The sequence below is a fragment of the Pan troglodytes genome, chromosome 12, assembly GCF_028858775.2.
Source record: "Pan troglodytes isolate AG18354 chromosome 12, NHGRI_mPanTro3-v2.0_pri, whole genome shotgun sequence".
NCBI classification, from domain to species: Eukaryota; Metazoa; Chordata; class Mammalia; order Primates; family Hominidae; genus Pan; species Pan troglodytes.
The window spans coordinates 85,243,875-85,261,852 of NC_072410.2; the positions used below are offsets into that span (position 1 = coordinate 85,243,875).

The 17,978-nt window shown below is 37.5% G+C and overlaps 1 long non-coding RNA gene across 2 annotated transcripts in view; it reads right to left on the reverse strand.

The window, feature by feature from the left end:
• Positions 1 to 17,978, reverse strand: part of LOC134807821 (uncharacterized) — a 169,127-nt gene that overhangs the window by 114,385 nt on the left and 36,764 nt on the right. For both annotated transcript variants that reach the window (XR_010149148.1, XR_010149149.1), the window contains exon 2: positions 9,617 to 9,773. This is a non-coding gene — a long non-coding RNA (uncharacterized LOC134807821). The remainder of the gene's footprint in view (positions 1 to 9,616; positions 9,774 to 17,978) is intronic.

The window sequence follows — 17,978 nt, forward strand, 5'->3', positions numbered from 1 at the left end:
AAGCATTGGCAGCTTCCATGTGGTGTTGAGCCTGCAGGTACACAGAAGTCAAGAACTGAGGTTTGAGAACCTCCACCTAGATTTCAGAAGATGTATGGAAACACCTGGATGCCCAGGCAGAAGTTTGCTGCAGGGGCAAGGCTGTCATGGAGAACCTCTGCTAGGGCAGTACAGAAGGGAAATGTCAGCTTGGAGCTCCCATACAGAGTCCCTACTGGGGCACCACCTAGTGGAGCTGTGAGAAGTGGGCCACTGTCCTCCAGACCCCAGAATGGTAGATCCACTGACAGCTTGCACCATGTGCCAGGAAAAGCCGCAGACACTCAATGCCAGCCCAAGAAAGCAGCAGGGAGGGAGGCTGTACCCTGCAAAGCCACAGGAGTGGAGCTGCCCAAGACCATGGGAACCCACCTCTTGCACCAGCTTAACCTGGATGTGAGACATGGAGTCAAACGACATCATTTTGGGGCTTTAAGGTTTGACTGTCCTGCTGGATTTCAGACTTGCATGGGGCCTGTGCCCCTTTGTTTTGGCCAATGTCTCCTATTTAGAATGGCTGTATTTATCCAATGCCCATACCCCCATTGTATCTAGGAAGTAACTAACTTGCATTTGATTTAACAGACTCATAGGTGGAAGGGACTTGCCTTGTCTCGGATGAGACTTTGAACTGTGGACTTTTGAGTTAATACTAAAATGAGTTAAGAATTTGGGGGACTGTTGGGAAGGCATGATTGGTTTTAAAATGTGAGGACATGAGATTTGGGAGAGGCCAGGGGTGGAATGTTATGGTTTGGCTGTGTCCCCACCCAAATCTCATCTTGAATTCCCACATGTTGTGGGAAGGAACCAATGGGAGGTAATTGAATCATGGAGGCAAGTCTTTCCCATGCTACTCTCATGACAGTGAATAAGTCTCAAGAGATCTGATGGTTTTAAAAAGAGGAGTTCCCACGAAGCTTGCAGTGAGCTGAGATCGTGCCGCTGCACTCCAGCCTGGGCGACAGAGCAAGACTCTGTCTCAAAAAAAAAAAAAAAAAAAAAAAAAAAAGAGGAGTTCCCCTACACAAGCTCTCTTTTCACTTGTCTGCTACCATGTGAGATGTGCCTTTCACATTCCACCATGATTGTGAGGCCGTCTCAGCCACATGGAATTGTAAGTCCAATAAACCTCTTTCTTTTGTAAATTTTCCAGGCTGGGGTATGTCTTTATCAGCAGCATGAAAATGGACTAATACAGTTGGAAAGTTACCAAATCTGCAGAATCTACGAAGTTTGGATTGGTGCAGTCCCTGGTCTGGAGGGAACCACTGGGAGTCCCCTTGTACTGCCTTTACTTCTTGTGGGTGAGAATGGGGTTTACTAAATCTCAACACATCATGGATTGGCTCTCCATGGCCCAGCATACCTCCACTAAGATTTCTTTCCAATAAAGTAGTGCTTGTCTACTTCTTGTGTGAATATTGAGTCTTTGGTGAATCAGCCAAAGCCAATTTGGTCAACACTCTTAGATTTTTTTTTTTTTATGGTAAATCACAGAAGCCACCAAAGAAGTCTGTGGTGGAGAGGGTTGGCTAGCTACCATCAACCTCACTAGTAGGTTATAATTAAATCAAGGCTCAGATCTAGTATGCCAGACAGAGATGGTCTACATAAGAATCCATAAATATAGCAGGCACAAACTAATCAGATGACCTACTCTGCAACTTGGGAAGTGACAGCTATCCTTTAGGTTCTCCATCCCTGTGTGACACATTCCTGCAGGAAGATGGCCACACACCCTAGGCAGGATTCTATTTCTTCTAGTCAGGATTATTCAAGCAGAAATCCTCTTAAACAAGTGGTTTTCAACTGGGGTGACTTTGCTCCCAGGGGATATTTGGCAATGTCTGGAAACATTTTTCATTGTCATGGGGAGAAAAAGGCAGTATGCTACTGGTGTCTAGTGGGTAGAGGCCAGAAATGCTGTTAAACATCCTACAAGGCACAGGACAACACCCTTGCAACAAACTATTATCTTGCCCAAAATGTCAGTAGTGCTGAGGTTGAGAAACCCTATCTGAAACCAATGGCTGGATACAGAAACAATTATGGAGCAAGCCTTTGGCACCATCTCAAAGGGGACAGGACAAACCTTGCCAGATTCTGAAACTCTATTCATGCAAGGGTAGAGACAGTGTCTTTAAAGTATTTTAGCCAATCTACATATAGTGAATACTTTTAATTTCACCAGTAAGCCCCCTTTTCCATCATTTGTTATGCTAATTAACAAGTCACCAGTTTCACCAATTAAAAAAAAATTTTGACATTAGTGTGCTAGTTAGTAAAGCTTCATTGTTGATTAAGTTATGGATAGCAGCAGGCATGGGAATAGATTTAGAAAGTAGGAAATAATTTAGCCAAAATGTCAGGCCCCTGCAGGGAGGTCTCAGAACATAAGACTAGAGAGATAGAATAGAGCAAGAAAAGGAGGCCTTTAAATGTGCTCCTGGATCGCTTTTGCACGAATTCTCCATAGAGGCCATGAGCATGCAGTCAGCGTTAAGTATTAAGTGTGGTTAACACTTCCCTTTCTGGCTCACTCGGATGGGTTTGAAATGCCAGCAGAAAGAGGCACATTTTGCCCCATGTCATCATCCTGACTAGAATTAGACATATCTCCCTTACTTTTATAGAGCCGAATGATTCATTTCCTAAGTAGTTTATGTGATACTCTATTCTTTATTTGGCCAAATTCTACCTGAAGGGCTTCAAGAAAACATACATTTTCTAAATCACTAAAAATTTTATGCATTCTTCTATAGAACAAGCATTGAGTTTTACATATCCTGTAAAGGAAAAAGAGACAAAATGTGTATTTCTGTATTTAGACATGTAGGTATTACATTATAAATATACAAATGCTAAATATATACATTTTAGCTCATTTTTCTAAGTTGATAATAAAGGGACCAAAGCTGGTTATTAAATAAAGTTATTTAATCAGGGTTGGAAAACTAGCATAGAAGAATGAAAGTTTGGAACACATAAACAGTTTCTGAAAGTCAGACAAGAAATATGCTTCACATAAAAGTTGAAATTGATTGATATTACTTAATCAGAAAAAATCAGAACTTTCTAGCACATAAACTTACTAATCACTTTGTAAATAAGGGCTATAAATCATATACAACCTAGGGAATAAAAGTGAAATCATTCTGTTACAATTCAAATATATATCAGTGGGGAAGATTTTTAAAAGTCTTATACTAAACATTATTGTTTTCTCTAAGAATGAGAATGGTATCACTTATTTAAAAAAAAATTTAAGACAATGTATTCAAAAGCCAGACCAAATGAAGATTATAAAAACATTTTCAAAAGTTATAATTCATAAACACCATTGAGGATTTAGTGAGCTACAATTAAAGTGATTAAACAATTTAAAGAGTTTACTGAGGAATGCACCAAACGATTAAATACATTTTATGTGCTTCATAAACACCTGAGGCTACTCTATAGCATTCACTAATGAAGAAATAAATTCTGATCATTCCATTATGATAATTATAATGACTGAACATAAGAGATGGCATATACAAAATGGAGACAAGGGTTCTCTAAGGAACACAGATATTATTTTTTTAAGAATAATCATTTAACAAATAGGTGGTGCTTACTCTCAAAGCCTTTCACAAATACTGACTCATTCATTCTTCATAATCACTTGATTATGTAAAACACTATTATTATTTCCTTCTTAAAGATAAGAAAATCAAGGTTAAGTAAATTGTCTAAGGTCACAGAAAAAAGTTGTCACAAATCTCTGAGAAGCATTAAGTAGCTAAGAGTTCTAGAAAATGTCAAACTATGTTTAGATTAAGAAGAAGATAATAGGTCTTCAATCTACTAGAGAATATATTTCAATGTAAACAGATTACGTAAGAAGACAACTACTTCATTCACTTTGGCTTTATCTTTTCCATCAAGAATGATCTTCCATCTGACAGAGCGAACAAACATAATTAGTAGGGAACTGAAGACCTAGATGCAAGGTAAATTTGAAAGGAAGCACCTAATCATGCTAAATGGATTCAGTTTTCTACACCCAGGTTAATTCCATTTCAGTAGGCTAAAATAACACTCAGGTGTGATTTTGATAACCCTGAGAAATCCTGAAGAGTAAGACATGAAGAACAAAACCGAAGATGAGCAGATGTCCTGACTTTCAAAAACAAGGAAAAAGTACTGTTGCATCTTAGTAACTAACCTGGTAAATGTTAGTAAACAGGATCCATAAACAGAAGTTTATGAGCACTCGGAAAGGACACAGTGCCAGAAGTCAGCACGAGTTTCCGAAGAAAAAGACATGCCAAACTAACCTCTTTCCTATTAGGATCAGGGAAATAGAGGCAGGTCTTATGTATCCATGATCCCTACCTATGTCACTTAGGAGAGGAAATGTCTTGGAAAAGATAAGTGATGTATTCCATGGCATGTCATGAGCAAACAGCAAGGGCATCTTCCCACCTGCCTTTCTGATTGGAAAGTCAGATTTCTAAACTAGGTCATATTGCTTGAAAATTTCCTCCCACACTTGTAGCCCTCCAAATAGCCAAATTCAACACAATAGCCAATACAAGGAAAAATCAAGCTTGTGTGGGTGAGTAGGGGGAACAAGAGATAACAGGTGGTGTAGTCAGCACAAAGCAATATATTTTCTCCAAATAAATACAACCCCAGAATTTGGGGAACAATCGAGAGGGTGATAGTCTGTAAAACTAAAGCTAGTAGAACCAACTTAAAAATAAAATGTCATCTGCTGAAGAACTTCATCCAAATAGAGTTTGCAAATGTGTTTTTTTAAAAAAATCTAAAGAGAGTCTCAAAACTGATTAAGAAGCCAAAATGTCTCACACATAATCAAGGTTACCTGCTGATATCACTAATGGAAAGAAAGAGGTGATCAAATTAAATTTGTTATCATCTGAGGGAGGAAATTATGAGTTAACAGAAGGGTGGCAAGCCACATGGTGTCGAGAGAAAACAGAGCCAGAGAATAAGGATTTGGCTGCGTTTATCCAACATGGTCCAAAGTAGAGCGATATTGTCTCTGGCACTGATGACAATTTTTTGATAATATTTTGATGACTCTCCCTCTAGTCTTTTTTGTAAAGCATATTGCAAATACTTACATAATATTATCCTTTTGCTTAGCCTTACAATATAAGCATTTTCTCATATTATTAAAAACTGCTCACAGAAAGAATCGTATTGGCATAATATTCCTTCATGTAGAGACGCTATAACTTATTCAACTATTGCCTAATTTCTTAGCCGTTTGTAATTTTTTTATGATTGCCAATATTCTGCAAAAAATGCAAAACATTTGCTTGCTTTGTATTATTTTCTCAGGATAATTTCTGGAAATCAAATTACAGGGCCAACGGATACTGACATTTTAAAGCTCCTGACAAATATTACCAAACTGCTTTCCTCTGCTTTCTCTCTCATCGGTATCATTAGTCTTCAAAATGATTAAATCTTTGATAATTTGGAAGGTAAAATTATACCTCATTTTAATTCTTATCACTTAATGAGGCTGAACATTTTTCCATGTTTATTTGCCATTTGATTTTTCTCTTTTGCAAATTGTGTGTTTATGCCTTCTGTCTATTTAGTTTTAGCAATTTTTCTTATGAATTTAAATGACCTCTATTTGGTAAAGGAATTAAGCACTTATTTGTCACACATATTGCCAATTATTTTTACCAGTTTTTCCTCTTAATTGCATAAGCTGTTTATGTTTTATATTTCTACATAATGAAAACATTTTTCTTTTCCTATGTTATCTCTTCTATGACTTTTTAATTTAAAAGCTTTCCTAATCCTCAGATTTAAAATATTCTAGTCTAGATTTGTTACAGTTTTTAAAGTAATAATGAATTCACATAGGCTGTATTTTGAGACATGGTATAAAATGCAGATCTGAATCTTTTTTTTCTACTTTCTTGTATTTTTAGCAATGTAGTAGGTGTATGCAAGTAGCATTTACAAATAAGTCCTCTTCTCCTTTATGATTTGTGATGTTTCCTTAAGAATATATTCAGTTCTTTTGCATAACAGACAAAAGGGAGCTAGCTATTCTTTCCTGTCCATCTTTCAATTTACTTTATACTGGCCTTATGCTGTTTTCATTATTAGAGAATTTTAATAAAATAAATAGGGCTATAAACTCTCCATTTTCAAAAAGTTTGTTTATTGTCTCTAGTTCATTATTCCAATTAACCTTTGAAATAACTTTTCAGGTTCAAAAAATCCAAATGGAATATTAATCATACTCTGCTTCATAAGAATTAGTATTGAAATACCAATAGTATATATTGGAAGAAAAATAATTCTCAGTGTTCTTCCTGAAACCATCAAATTACCTTGGTTTTGAGGCTTTGTCCAATAAAAACTTTTGACTATGAACTAGTTTCCAGAATGCCTTGATGTTAGTAAAATGATGCTCTAAAAAGTAGACCTAAGTGAGCGTACTTCCTGAAAAAAAGTATTGCCTATTAAAAATAAATACATATACATTCTAGCTAATCAAAATATTGTAAGGCTTTTTACCAAATAAGAAAAACAGCAAATATTGTTTTTTCTTAACTGAAAAGATAAAAAGCTGAGAATCGGCTGGGCATGGTGGGTCACACCTGTAACCCCAGCACTTTGGGAGTCTGAGGCAGGCAGATCACGAGGTCAAGAGATCGAGACCATCCTGGCCAACATGGTGAAACCTCGTCTCTACTAAAAATACAAAAATTAGCTGGATGTGGTGGCAAGCACCTGTAATCCCAGCTACTCAGGAGGCTGAGGTAAGAGAATCACTTGAACCCAGGAGGTGGAGGTTGCAGCGAGCCGAGATCATGCCACTGCACTCCAGCCTGGCGACACAGTGAGACTCCATAATAAGCTGAGAATCAGAACCTTAATCAGTGTTGATCCCACCAACCTTCCAAATTTTAAGTATGGCCTAAAGTAGTTAGCTATTCTGTGTTATTCTCTGGAGTAAAAGAACAAAAAGATTGAAAAAGATATTTAAAGTTCAACTCATGATTTACAATCCATCCTATCATTGAAACTCCTCGACAACATCCCTATCAAGTGGTATTTAGATAATGCTTAATATAATAATAGAAAGCTCACTACCTCCTGAGATTGTTCATTTTAGAAAGCTCTGATTTTTAGAAATTCTTACATAGAACAAAATTAATGTCCTGTAACTTCCCTGGTGTATTAGTCTGTTCTCGCACTGCTAATGAAGACATACCTGACACTGGGTAATTTATAAAGGAAAGAGGTTTAATTGACTCACAGTGCCACATGACTGGGGAGGTCTCACAATCATGGCAGAAGGCAAGTGAGGAGCAAAGTCATGTCTTACACGGTGGCCAGCAAGAGAGCGTGTGCATGGGAGCTGCCCTTTTATAAAACCATCAGTTATTGAGACAGTTATTCCCTATCAGGAGAACAGCATGGGGAAAACCCACCCCCACGATCTAATTACCTCCCACCGAGTCCCTCCCATGACACCTGGGAATTATGGGAGCTATAATTAAAGATAAGATTTGGGTGGGGACACAGCCAAACCGTAACACCAGGAAACAAATTCTAATCCTTATGCTACCTAAAAATGCATCATACATTTGAATCTTTCATTCTCCAGGCTAAGCATATTCAATACTTTACTAAATGTGTCATCCATGATGAAGCTTCTAATCTTATCATTAGTTTATCTAGCAACCCTAACTAGTTTCTCTAATTTTATTGGGTTGGGGGATTAGACCTTTTTAATATCGCCTTTAAAACACGGCACCAGAACTGACAACAACAACCCAGTTGAATTGGAGAATCCCATTCACATAACCCAAGGACAATATGCTCTGAAATAAAACAGTTGAAAGTATGTTTAGCTGGACTTTTTGTTGTGTTGTGCTAAAAGTGGAGACTGGAACTCATAACTGAAAACAAGAGTCCCCCGTTCTACAGTTACCAAATATAAGCGTCCACTACCAAGCCTCCCTCACCCCTTCTTCTCAAGGACTTCAGAGAGGCAAAGAGACACCAAAGAGGCTTTGGGGAATACAACCAAGTGGGCTGAGGAAGACTTAAAAGCTCAAGCAAAAGCTGGATCCCCCTTTCAAGAAATAGTGATTGTGGGGGCCCCAGCCATGATCTCCACGGAAAACCAGCTTTGGAACAAGTTCCACTTATAAAAAGCAAAACCACCAGAGAAAAGATGGTATCCACACTATCCAGGGGAAAAGAAAAACAACATTTTCCCTTTTATTGTAGTCTTCCCTCTTCACATAAGAGCTGAGCTATTGTAGCGTAGAAGAGGAAGGCAGAGGAGGTGGCCCTGACAGAGATCGGGCCAATGCTGGAATGCCACGAGGAGGGAGTGAGCAGAGCATGGCCCCATACCCAGGCCAGCCCTAGGAACCATGGGCAAAGCCTGCACTGGGAGGAGGCAGCGAGGGGAGACTTTCACAGGACTGAGATTGGAGCTTTTACAAAATATAACTGGAAAGTTACAGAATTTGCCTAAGATATCATCAAATGATGGGAAAAGAAATCCAGTGGAGTATGGATGAAGTCAGTGCCAGAACAAAATCATTTTGTATTTATATTCCACTGAGGGGCGATTTCTCAATCAACCAGTTATAAAGCCACATCTTGTTTTGCTTTGATATTTCAAGGAGAGTATAGGAAAATACTAAGGCTGATGAGGACCAATTCCAAGTGGCTCCATGATAATTCATTTTCCCCTGTACAATTCTTGAAATCAACTAGATATCTATTGTGTTCCAAGATACTCTTAAACGAGGCCCCGAACACCTACAGTTTGAAACAGCATCTGTACAGCTCCTAGCACCAACTCAGCATAGTTGTTTTACTGCCAAAAATACTCCCCTTAAAGAACGTGAAGCAGAGTGGAGAAAACTCTTTATACTTCAGGACAACTTTGGGTTCTCCTAATAGCAATTGTTTGATATCAAAAGTTCTGATTTTTCAACTAATCTAAATACTAAATATTCCATGCTCCACCAGTGCTATCTTTTATATATCATACCATTCTACATTTTGAGTCCCTTGTCTCAATTGTTTTCTCTGCCTTCAGAGTCTGCCCTCACATTCTGTATGGAGCTCTCTGAGTCTTCTTTCAAGACTATATCAAATGGTATCATCAGCCCCAATCTCTCGTCTGGCTAGTTGTTTCCACAGGCCTTTCCCAATACCTCTGTTAGCACTTAACCCACCATTGCATATCACTCTATCTGGTTCTCTTTTTTTTTTTTTCTTTTTGGTGATTTTTATAAAGACAGGGTCTCACTCTGTTGCTCAGGCTGGAGTGCAGTAGTGCAATCATAGCTCACTGCAGCCTCGACCTCCCAAACTCAGCCAATCCTCCCACCTCAGCCTCCCAAGTAGCTGGGACTACAGGCAGATGCCCCTTTCTATATTTTGACTGTGAGCTCTACTGGTTAGGGCTTTTTTATTACAAGTCACAGAAATTCAATTCAAAACAGCTTAAGCAAAAAAAAATTATAAACAAATAAATGGAGGAAGTTGTTATTGATTCACATACCTGGGAAGGATGGGGGCAAATGTGGCCTAGGGAACACCAGAATTCATGGACTCAAGCCATCTTCTCAGGTCTCCTACTCCATCTGTCTCTCATCTTGTTTTTCTCTGCTCAGCTTCATTGTCTGCTATGCAAACAGGCTTTCAAAGGATGCAATCACCTGCAGATTGAAAAGCCCATCCTTGCAGTTCAAGATGCAAGAAAAGGAGAATATTTTTCTCTTTCCTAGTGTTCTTTCTAAAATCCCACAGAAGGACTCGGCTTGGCCTGCTTAAATCACATCCCCATCCCTGGACCATTCACTGCAGATAGGAAGTTAGGACTAAAATAATTGGCCTAAGTCCAAATCAGAAAGTTTTCAACGCATCATTTTGTACTTCCAGGAATCTTTTAATTTTTCTATTTTCTTCCTAAGGATATTTTAACCAGGTTATTGAGGAAAGTTGTACATAAAAATCTAAAAATGCAAAATAAAATCCACGAGTCAAACTATTCATGGTAACACTTGCTACTGTCTAAACATGGACAAAATTTACATCTAAGATTTCTGGTTCTGGCAATACGGCATAGTAGGGATCCTGACATACAAGGGTGCTAGATAATATATATTTTCTATAGAATAATTTTTTTAAGTTTATTCCAAATTGTTACACAAATCTGTAAGAATGAAAGGAAAATTCACTAAGATCAGGAACAGACCAGATAGACAATTGAGAATTGAAACTATGGGCAGTCTGGGTACGTGTGTGAATCCAGAGGAATTAGGTCTTTGGCCTGTAGAGGGCGCTGAAAAAAAAAAAACAGCCTTCAAACAGGGCAGGAAGAGGCGCCATAAGTAAGATTACTATATACAAAAAGTGAGACCCAGGAAGAAATATGCCTTCAGAGAAAGGTGGAACAAGGTGGAAGACCCCTTCATGCACAAGCAGACAATAAGGAATATTGCAGAAGCAACAAAAATCCTTCCTAGAAGAATGTATGCCCAAATTCAGCCTCAAAAATTTCCCACTGATAGAATTACAGCCAATATGAGCTTACAATAAAAAATCACAAAACAGAAATAGAAGTAAGACACCATCAGTAAGAGTCAGAGAAAAATAAAACAGGATGAGATATGCAAATTCATTACCTAGTAGAATTATAATACAACATATAAATATGGTTTTAATATTTTAAAAAATAAGAGGGAATTAAAAATATAATGAGAAAAAGCTTCAATACATATCCATACACAGAAGGAATTGCCTGCCTTCTATCATATTTATTACTTCCTTAAAAATGTAATAAATTTGGCTAAACATTATCTTGCTTTATAATAAATTAACGTGAAACAGAATATTGATTTATCTTTTTCTTATAAGATAGAAACTGTAGTGACCTACAGCAGTTTAATCTTGACATGATATTTGTCATCTACATGATAAATATATAATTTATTGTTTGGTATATTTTATAAAATATGAAATACAATAAATTGATCACTGTATTGTAATAAAAATGAAATATAACTTTTTATAACATAAAGTAAGTCCAAATTGGTTAATTTATTTAACAAAGGGAACTAGCTTTGGCAATTAGGGCAAATGGAAGATGTGTTTCATAAATTGAATAAACTAAATGTTTTCATTCTATATTTCTAAAACATGTGAGAAGTCAAAAGCATTTGAAAAAATACTATATTGGTAAAATTGTATTGAAATGAACAATATTTGTATTTTCCAATACTTTCTAAACACATTGGATTAAAAGGAATGCCTTTAAGAGTACCAGATAAAATTAATAGTCATTTCATACTAGATGAAGACTTCAAGGATAAGCATGATTTTTTAATATTTTCCCAGAAACCAAAAAATGAATAATTCTACTGACTGCATAACACATCCCTTTGATAGACAGGGTTGTTTTAAATTTTTTGCTTTCAACAAAATTAAACCTGAGTTATCGGCTACTAGATCATTAAAAACAATTTTTAATTTTATAGATACATGGGGATGTATCCTTATATAATTTTGGTTATATAAGCCAGAAGCAGTCAAAAGATTTGGATGATATTACAATAAGAAAACTTATATTAACACCTACCTGTTTATAAGAACAAGATTTCTTAGCACAGACATTCATAAAAATGAAAAATAGGTACAAAATTAATGCAAAACTCTGGCAGTAAGTCATTTTCATCCAATGAAGTCACAGGCTAAAAAGAGTAAAAGCACTACTCATCTCATTTACATATGCAATTCCAATAAAACTTTGCTTTTTCTTGAGTAGTTATTTATCAGTATTTATGTTCATAATATTTTGATCAATTGTATACTAATAATACTTGTTATAACTGAATTCAGACCAAAATTTTAACATGGAGAGCTTTCAACTACAGAAAATAAAAGTAATCCTATGATTTCAATTTATATACATATTTTTCTGGCAGAGAACTATGATAGGGTTATGGGGAAAAGGTTTTCAGTAAAAAATAGTTTTTAATAAGATAATATTTTCTGGGTGAAGTGGAAAACTAAGTTAAAGAGAAAAAAGATACAATTACCAAAAGTTAAAAAGGCTTATTCATGTGTTTTTAACTGGAGATAATGAATATCAAATAATTGTGTTACTTAGATTCCATTGAATACATTTAAAAGAGAAGTGTAATCATTTGCTTTCAAATGTCAGTATTTGTTATATATCAGAAATATATTCTTTAATATGTTTTCAACTTATAGTACAATTTTTCTGATGTTAACTTTAAAATGTGTAAGGGAGGGTGCGTAGATTTTCAAAATTCTTTTGGTTTCGGAGTAAAACTGTAGGAGACTATGGCTTAAGCATTCAAGGCTAGTGCTTCTAAACCACTCCCTGATGAAGGACACTTCTCTTTTTTTCATTTGTTTTTGTTTTTTTAGGGACCACTTCTTAAATTTTCTCAACTCTTGTAGAGTAATAAGTGGTCCATATACCCATGACTACTTCATAGTCACACCACGTGTCTCATTGTGCAAGTTCCACAACACACGAATTTGTCTAGACCTTGCTCAACAAAACAAATATTTTGTGTTGGCATTAAAATACGTCCACAATTTTTTTGACACTCCTCTCTTCAAAACGTGGAGACAAACTTCCTTCCCCTTGAGTGGCGACTGCACTTAGTTCCTTGCTTCTAACAAATGGAATATGACAGAAGCCACTGTGCATGACTTCTGAGGCTAGTGAGGCAGGAGAATGGCATGAACCCGGGAGGCGGAGTTTGCAGTGAGCTGAGGTTGCGCCACTGCACTCCAGCCTGGGCGACAGAGCAAGACTCCGTCTCAGAAAAAAAAAAAAAAAAAAAAAAAAAAGCACTGTAGCCTCTTTCTTGTCCTCTCTTTCTCTCTCTCTCTCTCGGATTACTCACTCTGGAAAAGTCAGCCATCATATTGTAAGAATACTCATGCACCTTAATGGAAGGGTCTATGTAGAAAAGCACTGAGGTCTCCCACCTCAAGGTGGCATCTGAATGAGTCACCTTGAAAGTGAACATCGCCTCTGCCCCAGCCCCTCACCTCAACCTACCCTTCAGATGGCTGCAGCCCCAGCCAGCGACTTGACTGAAATCTCAGAAGAGATCCTTAGCCAGAAACAACCAACTAAGCAGATCCTGAATTCCTGAACTACAGAGATTGTGTGAAATCATAAGTTTATTGTTGTTTAAAGCCACTACGTTTCGGGATAAATTCTTTTGCATCAACAGATCCCTAATATAGCTATTAGCCATGTGCTTGGATGTTCTGACAATGCTCAATCACTACAAAAATTTCTAAACTCTTAATTTCTGTTTCAGTACTTGCCTTTTCAAATACCTGTAACAAATAGTTCCTAGTTTGGCCCAGACTCATGGATCATGCTTGGGACAGCAGTGCCCTTAACATCTTGCTGCCTCAAACACAGTTGGCTATTGCTTCCAAGGTACATCTTCCACTCATACTCCCCAAACAAATGGATTGGTTTTCACCTTCTTTCTAAACAGTTGCCTTTGAGTTTGGCAGTAATCCCTGGTCTAGGCAGTTGTGGCCAGGGTTACAAAGTCACGTGGCATGAAGCATGGAAAGGCTGTGTGGAAATCTAAGTGCCATCCAAGGAGGATGGAGCACATGGCAGCCACTTCGATTTTCATGGACTCTCTAATATATTCTTCAAAGGCCCCATGGGTCTTACTTCTTCCGTGAAGTCCCCTAAATCATTTTAATCTGAGTCCAGTCGTGGTTGGGCTTCGTGACCCCTTCCCCCCACACACCTCCAGCCACTGCCCTGCACTTCTACTAAAGCTGAGCTGCTCTCCACCATACTAGTCACCAATACCAAACTGTAGACTGCCCAGTCTATTGTCCTGGACTGTGATCAGCTCTCTCTTTCCCATTACACTGTAAGCTCCCCACGGGTCTTTATCTCTATATTCCCAGTGCTTAAGTATAGTACCTGGCTGGAATTTACTATAGCATATGTTTGCTTTTTAAAATACAAGTGCATTATTATAAATTGATTCTCTGGATTAAAAAATAATTCATTTTTTAAAGGAAAACTGAGAAAATGCTTTTGCCACATGAATTATCATACATACATATACACACATATACTAAACAAGCACCAATGTATATACTTGACACATCTGGATTTTGAAAGCAAAGCACACTAGCTGGAAGCTGTATGGTGTCAGAGTTAGAATAAGTACTTTGGGGGCAGACCTGCCTAAACAAATGTAACCCTATTACTTAATAGCTCTGTGATTCTATGCAAGATAATTAACATCTCTCTGCCTCAATGCCTGCATTATAAATGGAGATAGTAACAGAACCTAGCTCTAAGGATTAAATCAGTTAATGCATGCATCCAGTGATGTTAGCCATTATTAGGGGTTCTTCGATCACTTGCATGTAATGAATGTCTTTCCCTTCTTGCCTCTGTTTGTGTGTGTCAATTGCAGAGACTACAATTCCTACGTCTTTGCATTTCCCTATTGCGCTAATCCAGTAGTCAACTCAAAGTGGGATCCGTGGACTATTTGTCTCAGAATCATCTATGGGGCCTTGTTTAACAAGCTCATTCTTTTTTTTTTTTTTTTTTTTTGGAGATAGAGTCTCACTCTGTTACCCAGGCTGGAGTGCAGTGGCACAATCTCAGCTCACTGCAACCTCCGCCTCCCAGATGAAGCAATTCTGGTGTCTCAGCCTCCCCAGTAGCTGGGACTACAGGTGCACACCACCATGCCTGGCTAATTGTTGTATTTTTTTTTTTTTAAGTAGAGACAGGGTTTCACCATATTGTTCAGGCTGGTCTTGAACTCCTGACCTCAGGTGATCCACCCACCTCGGCCTCCCAAAGTGCTGGGATTACAGACATGAGCCACCATGCCCAGCTAACATGCTCATTCTTTAACCCTACTCTAGGCCTGAAACAAAATGTCTGCATTTTGAAACTCAGAAAGCTGCACTACAAATAAACACAGCCTGCCTTAGTTCGTTCAGGTTGCTGTAACAAAATACTTTAGGCAATTGAAAAACAATAGAAATTTATTGCTCACAGTTCTGAAGGCTGGCAAGTCCAAAATCAAGTTATCAGCAAATGTAATGTCTAGTGAAGCCCATTTCTCATAGATGGCAACTTATATGTGTCCTCACATAGCAGAAGGGGCAAGCAGGCCTCCTCAATCCTCTTTTATAAGGGTATTAATCCCATCCATGAGGGCAGAGCCCTCATGACCTAATCACCTCCTAAGACCCACCTTTTATTACCACCACAATGGGGATTAGGTTTCAACATGAATTTTGGAGGGACACAAATATTCAATCCATACCACCACCCAAGGAATTATGATGTAGTCTATGAATTTTGAGGAAACACTCCATAAATATGTCCACAGGGGTATATTCAGCAGCTCCACAAGTAAAGCAAAGGGAAAGATTGGAGGCTCCAAAGGCTTTACAAATCAGCCATAGCCATTCTCTGCAGATTTCTGCACATGCTTGTGTCACTGTATAGCAAACAAGTGTCAGAAAGGTAAAGCTGCTATCATGTAATTTTAATACAACATGGTGGCTATAATATTGTCTATGAAGAGAAATTAAAAACACATAGACAGTCTATTCAGGGATTATTTTGTCCTACAGTCAGAGAAATATAAAGGCTCTACTGAAATAAATGCTGAAACACTCAGCTTTGGTCATGTTGAATATTTACATGGTCATAACTTTAAGAAAAAAATTATGTGGTCACATATTCCCCAGAGCAGGTTGGCCTTGTCAGATTCTTGTAGGTCGCCACTCTAGCACTATGGACTTTAGAAAGTGCAATCACATTGCTGTGCCACATCTGCAAGAAATTGAAAACAAATTGCAGCAGAATTTATGTTGCAAGGTAGCAGTTTCCAGCTGCACATCATTTGTTTTCTTTTGTTTAAAATAGTTCTAAATCGCATGCCAGCTACTGTAGGCTCCAGATTCTATTAATGAGGGATGGAAAACTAAAGCAGCTGCTTGTCCTCTGAAAGCTTGTGCCAGGGAGCTTCTAAAACCCTGCCATGGGTCTCTGCAGTCCCATCAGAGGCTTCCAGCTAATGGGGTGGTTTTTCTAAGACAGTGTTTCTCGAGGTGTAATCCAAGAATGACTTGCTCAGAGATCACTTGGGAAGCTTATTTAAAAGCAGTTTTCTACCCCCAGCCCTGAACTCACTAAATCTGTTCTCCAGGGGTGAGTGCAAACATCTGCATTTTAAGCACATTCTTTTTTTTTTTAATTGCAAATGTATTTATTACACTTTACAGATAAGTTATATATACACACAAATATAATTTTAACTGTAAAATCACAACAAACTAGTTACATTGAAATCCTTGGCTCTGTAGAAGACAATTTAGAAGTCTTCTAGTCCCCTAACTTTACCTTCCTTAAATTATAAAAAAAAAAAAAATCTAACAGTTTTAACTTCAAGTTAAAGATGAAGGGGTGATATCACATTTCATCACTCAGAAATGGAAATTTTACCTGTCTATACAAAGCCTTTCACATGCTACAGTGACACTTAAAGTACCATTACAAGACTTTAAATGTGTAAAATATTTAATTAAAACCTTGAAGGATTTTCTTTAAGATTGTGGGGGTTTAACTTGGCTCTAATAACTGGAATGGGGAATGAAACTAACAAACTTGGTTTTTTCTCCTTCAGTCCGATTTTAAAATAGTCCTTTCTGTCCTTCTCATCACCATCTGATCTCTTCTAAAGGAGGATAATATATGGAAGAGTCCTTAACCAAGCTTTTACTCATTTGGTAGTGAGGTTGGAATCCCATGGGGAACAATTTTCCAATATCCAATAAAAGATGTCCCATTATTTTCAAATACGCAGAGGTGCTAGATTTCAGAAACGCAAAACACAACATAAGTGTCTGAAACAAAATGCCTCGGTCTGGTTTTAAAAGAATGCCTATGTGTTGTCAAAAAGCTTTTTCAAGGCAAATGATGCTGGCTTTCCAACTGACATAGCTAGTGTTTGAAATAAGCCTGTTTTCATGGTATCATACCAGACTCTGTAAATGCAATCCCTATAATTACCTAAAGTAGAGGTGCATAAAACACATAAAATAAGGACTCTGCAAAAATTTGACCAACTTTTATGGTGTCTCACTCTCAGTGTGTTTAAGCATGAATATATAAACATTGGAGGCAGTTCTTAGAACAAACCAGATAAAAATAAAATAATGACCAGGTAGGTTATAAACTGAGGTAATAACTCTGCAAACATTTCTCATGAAAAAATTCAAAATTAAGAGGTCACCTATTCTACTTGTTTTCCATTACCTGTGACAGGAGACACATGGAGTAAAAGCAGACCATTAAGGAGGTGGTTAACAACCCCTCAACCTAACATACGCACACCATATAAAGCTAACTAAATAAACCAAACACAACCAGTCAGTGTAAAGACTTTCATTCAAAAGTAAACTTTCGGCTAAAGATATCAAGACTTTCTAGTTGTTAACCTGTAGTTCTATCCTTTCCTGAAAGTACAGGCCTTGCCATTACTTCTCTCATTATTAGAATACTAGAAAACAAGCCTGGATATTGACCAAAGTTTACATTTTACATTTCAAACATGGAAACTCAGAACTGTGCATTTCCAAGTTTATAGTGACATCTGGACAGGGTTTTAAAGTGACGGTGCTGAGGCATGATATTCACAAACACTGGTTTTCTGTTGAGAGTAGATACACCCACACCAAATTACCCTGAAATGTCTCCTATTTTCTTCCTAGGAAAATTCTAGGCTTTTAAGTTTAAAAAAATACATGCCTATGATGCAATTATTACTTTCTAGAGTTAAGCACATTCTTACGCATAGCAA